At 48.0% G+C, this 5486-nt stretch overlaps 1 protein-coding gene across 1 annotated transcript in view; it reads right to left on the reverse strand.

The window, feature by feature from the left end:
- Window positions 1-5486, reverse strand: part of WDFY2 (WD repeat and FYVE domain containing 2) — a 153705-nt gene that overhangs the window by 36202 nt on the left and 112017 nt on the right. The window lies entirely within an intron of this gene.

Raw genomic sequence — 5486 nt, forward strand, 5'->3', positions numbered from 1 at the left:
AGGGGCAATTGCTCGTGACACACAGGCACCTCCCAAGTACTTCAGCCAGGGAAGCAGAAGAGTGGCAGTCACAGCGGCATGAAAGACGGCAAACCCTACAATTCCCGAGCCAGGATTTGACCTACCAAGAAAGATTTTATCCCCTCTGAATTGCATCCAGACACTTCAGGAAAAAATGCAGACACCTACTCCATAAATAGAAAAATCAGTCTGGGGTGCAATTGTGGTGTGATTTTTCAGATTGGTGCAAGATATTGTGAACATCGCCTAATTAGATCTTGTAATGGCGATCTAAAAAAAAAAAAAAAAAAAAAAAAAAAAAATCAATCCATGCAGCTACCCCTGAAGCAGTTGAATGGTTATCAGAATTAGATATTAATTTATGAATGTTCCTGCGTGGTATCTCATTCCATTCTCATAAATAAATTAAGAGAAGAGGCTGTGACTTGGATGTTTACACGGTCTGGTGGGTGGCAAATTGGCTTGGGGGTTGCACCCACAGAGTGGTAGTAGACGGGTTGGTATCGACCTGGAAGGATGTGGGTAGTGGGGTCCTGCAGGGCTCGGTCCTTGGACCTGTACTCTTCATCAGTGACTTGGATGCAGGCGTGAAGTGCACTTTGTAGATGATACTAAATTGTGTCAAGTGCACACTCTGGAAGGTAAGGAACGATTGCAGGCAGACCTGGACAGGTTGGAAAAGTGGGCAGTACATAACAGGATGCAGTACAACAAGGACAAATGCAGAGTGCTGCACCCATGGTGTAAAAATATCCAGCACACCTATTGGCTGGGAAGTGACCCTCTCACCAGCACAGAAGTGGAAAGGGATCTCAGAGTCACAGTGGACTCCAAGATGCACACGAGTCGTCAGTGTGACGAAATCATCAGCAAAGCTAACTGCACTTCATCATGTATCAGCAGATGCATGACAAATAGAACCAAGGAGGTGATATTTCCCCTCTATGTGGCATTTGGAAGACTGCAACTGTCCCCCCTCCCCACAGCTTTTATCATGAGGATCCTAATAGCCTCAGTAAATGTGAGGAGCTGACTAAAGAAAGAAATGGGACACCATACAGCACTGTCTGGATATCTGCTTGCAGCTGGTCATCTACCTCCAGCAATGTGGCTTGTTCAGCTTCAAAAGCTATATTTTGTTTGAAACACACTGGGTGCATGGCTGCTTCATGTGGTCCAGATCAGATGACAATAGGAAAACAGGGATGGCTACCCTGCTGAAATGGATGGATGAAGGCAAGGGAGACCAAGGGCTCTGGAAACTTTACCCAGGCGGACTCTGTGGGGCAGGAAGTCGCATGTAGACTTTGTCCTCCTCTGTGATGGGCGAACATTAGTGAAAACTGAATTCATGCCTTTCTGCTTCAGGGGGAGTCCAAAAAAGCAGAAGAGTGTAAAACCTAAATGTGAATGTCCTGGATGTCAAAAAGATCCAGCAGGAGTTCAGACAGTGCTATGCAGGGCGGTGGACCCTCAGAGCCTGATATTGGAACCAGAGCGTAAATGAGGGAGTGGGAGTCTTCTTCCAGCAAGCCAGCAGGAGGTGAGCCTGGATCCAGAGGCAGCACCATGGGTACCTAACCCGCAAGTTCTAGAGCCTGAGCCAGCAGGCAGCTTAGGACTGGGACTCCAGATTGTTCTTCTGGAGCTCCAAATGGGAGAAGGTTGCAAGGACCATGCTGTACAAGACCAAACAGACCAGGAGCCAAGGTGTGCCAGAAATTGCTAGGAAGAGACAGGATCCACCTGACAGAGGGAAGAGGATCTTTGCAGACAGATTCACTAACCTAGTGAAGAGGGCTTTAAACCAGGTTTGCCAGATATGGAGAACAAAGCCCCGAGGTAAGTGGGAAAGTGGGAGACCTGGAGGAAGCAGAAGCAGAAGCCGGCAGCAGGGGAGGCCTCATTTTTCCTGAGGAAGTAGGGCAAATGGCTAGTCACCTCAGGTGCCTCTACCTGAACGCATGGAGCCTGGGGAACAAGCAGGGAGAATGGGAAGTCCTCGCACAAATCAAGGCACTATGATGTGACTGGAATACAGAGGCTTGGGATAGCTCGCATGAGTGAAGCAGTCATGGGTGGGTACAAAAACTGTTCAGTAAGGACAGGCAGGGGAGGAAGGAGAAGGAGTTACATTGTATGTAAAAACAGCAGTAATCACAGGCCCTGGTTCTCATGGGGGACTTCAATCACATCTGCTGTGAGGGCAATACAGCAGGGTGCAGGCAATCCAGGAAGTTTTTGGAGAGCGCTAGAGACAACTTCCTGGTGCAAATGTTGGAGACACCAACTAGAAGCCGTGCTCTTCTCGACTTACTGCTCACAAACAGGGAAGAATTGGTGGGGGATGTACAAGTGTATGGTAAGTTGGGCAGTAGTGAGTACGAGATGACTGAATTCAGGATCCTGACTTCAGAAAAGCAGACTGACTCCTTCAGGGAACTGATAGGCAGGATCCCCTGGAAGGCCAGTCTGAGGAGAAAAGGAGTCCACAAGAGCTAGCTGTATTTTAAAGAAACCTTACTGAGGGTGCAAGAACAAACAAATCGCAATGTGCAGGAAGACTAGCAAATGTGGCAAGAGACCAGCTTGGCTTTACAGAGAACTCTTTGGTGAGCTTAAACCACAAAAGACGAAGTTTACAAGAAGTGGAAGCTTGGACAAACAACTTGGGAGGAGTATAAAAATATTGCTCAGGCAAGCAAGAATGAAGTCAGGAAGGCCAAAGTGTTATTGGAGTTGCAGCTAGCAAGGGATGTGAAGGGTAACAAGAAGGGTTTCTACAAGTATATCAGTAACAAGAGGAAGGTCAGGGAAAGTGTGGGTCTCTTATTGAATAGGGGAGACAACCTAGTGACAGATAATGAGGAAAAGGCTGAAGTGCTCAATGCCTTTTTTACCTCAGTCTTCATAGACAAGGTCAGGTCCCAGACTACTGCACTGGGCAGCACAGTTTGCGGGAGAAGATGAGTAGTCCTCAGTGGTGAAAGAACAAGTTAAGGACTATTCAGAAGAGCTGGACATGTACAGATCCGGGGGACTGGATGTAATGCATACAAGGGTGCTGAGGGAGTTAGGTGATGCAATTGCAGAGCTGCAGGTCATTACTCTGAAAACTAGTGGTGAGGTGATGTCCCAGCTGATTGGAAGAGGGCAAATATTTTGCCCATCTTTAAGAAAGGGAAGAAGGAGGATTCATGGAACTACAGACCAGTGAGCCTCACACCTCAGTCCCCCAAAAAAATCATGAAGCAGGTCCTCAAAGAATCCATTTCTAAGCACTTGGAGGAGAAGGTGATTAGGAACAGTCAGGGTGGATTCACCAAGGGCAAGTCATGCCTGACCAACCTGATTCCCTTCTGTGATGTGATGACTGGCTTTGTGGATGCAGGGAAAGCAGTAGACAGAATATACCTTGATTTTAGCAAGGGTTTTGATACCATCTCCCACAGCATTCTTGCAAGCAAGCTGAAGAGTTATGGGTTGGATGAATGGACTGTAAGGCTAGCTAGATTGTCAGAAAGCAAGCTAGATTGTCAGGCTCAATGGGTAGTAATCAATGGCTCAATGTCTAGCTGGCAGCCGGTATCAAGTGGAATGCCCCAAGGGTCTGTCGTGGGGCCGGTTTTCTTCAATATCTTCACTAACTATCGGGAAGACGGGATGGATTGCACCCTCAGCAAGTCTGCAGATGACACTAAGCTGGGGTGGGAGGAGGGGGACGAGGGTGTAGTAAATACTCTGGAGGGGGGGCTAGGAGATTCAGAGTGACCTAGACAAATTCAAGAATTGGGCCAAAAGAAATCTCATGAGGTTCAACAAGGACAAGTGCAAAGTCCTGCACTTAGGGTGGAAGAATCCCATGTACCACTACAGCTTGGAGTCTGACTGGCTAAGCAGCAGCTCTGCAGAAAAGGACCTGGGGGTCAGAGTGGACAATAAGATGGATAGGAGTCAGCAGTGTGCCCTTGTTGCCAAGAAGCCTAACAGTATACTGGGCTGCATTAGTAGGAACGTTGCCAGCAGATCGAGGGAAGCAATTATTCTACTCTATTCTGCACTGGTGAGTCCACATCTGGAGTACTGCATCCGGTTTTAGGCTCCCCACTATAGAAAGGATGTGGACAAGTTGGAAAGAGACCAGTAGAGGGCAACAAAAATGATTTGGAGGCTGAGGCACATGACTTCTGATGAAATGCTGAGGGAACTAGGCTTATTTAGTCTGTAGAAGAGAAGACTGAGGGGGGATGTGATAGCAGCCTTCAACTACCTGCAGGGGGGTTCAAAAGAGGATGGAGCTGGACTATTCTCAGTGGTGACAGAGGGCAGAACAAGGAAAAATGCTCTAAAGTTGCAGCAAAGGAAGTTTAGGTTGGATATTAGGAAAAACTCTACCACTAGGAGGGTGGTGAGGCACTGGAACAAGTTACCTAGAGAGGTGGTGCAATCTCTATCTTTTGATGTTTTTAAGGCCCAGTTCGACAGAGTCCTACCTAGAATGATCTCATTGGGGATGGTTCTGCTTTGAACAGGGGGTTGGACTAGATGACCTCCTGAGGTCCCTTCCAATCCTAATTTTCTATAATTCTATGATTCTTGCTGTTCCTCTGGGCCAAGTACATGAGCCAGATTTGCAAACTGGCAACTTGATCAGAATCCAAAATGGTTTGGCTTTGTAAAATACTTTGCAGAGCACCAGCTGCAATACTGGGGGTGTACATGCTGCCCAAATTGCACCCATAGACCTTGGAGCAACTAGGGTTCTACAGGGTCTTGGGTAACTTCCAGAAGTACAAGCTGCATGAGAATCCAGTGAGCCTGAATAACTACTGTAAAATGCAGTAGGTGGTTAGGGCAAGGGACAGACTGTTGCCTGTGGACACACCACCTGGTGACAGCTGCCAGGCTGTATGGGAAATGTACTTTTTGTTACAAGGGCCTGTAGAAGAAACAAAGGGACTTGAACTGGCAGGTAGCCCACTGGGCATTTCACGTGCAGGTGCCAAGACACAGAAACAGGCAGAGAGACCCATCAAACACCCCGGGCAAACCTGTCGGTGGAAGGAAGAAATATTTTATCAGCTCTGGAACTGAGCATACAGCAAGGAAGTGTGGAGGACAGTATTCATACTCCTCAAACCCAGATGTGATAGGGCTGACAGAGACGTGGTGGGACTCGTCCCATGACTAGGCAGTTAACATTAGGGGCTATAGGCTGTACAGGCGCGATAGAGAAGGTAGGAAAGGAGGGGAGGTGGCAATCTGTCAAGGAGCACTACACATCCTCTGCCAGCAGAATGGGGTCAGAGGAAGGGCAAGCTGAAGTGCTCTGGGTCAAGATTCAGGGGGGGCAGGGGGAGAGGGATTTGACGGTGGGGGTCTACTACAGACCCCCCAACCAAGAGGAGGAGCTGGACAGGGAATTTTCAGGCCAGCTTGCAGAGGCACTAAAATCAAGGGATGTA

The sequence above is a fragment of the Gavialis gangeticus genome, unplaced genomic scaffold, assembly GCF_001723915.1.
Source record: "Gavialis gangeticus isolate Ggan-Ray unplaced genomic scaffold, GavGan_comp1, whole genome shotgun sequence".
Taxonomy (NCBI): Eukaryota; Metazoa; Chordata; order Crocodylia; family Gavialidae; genus Gavialis; species Gavialis gangeticus.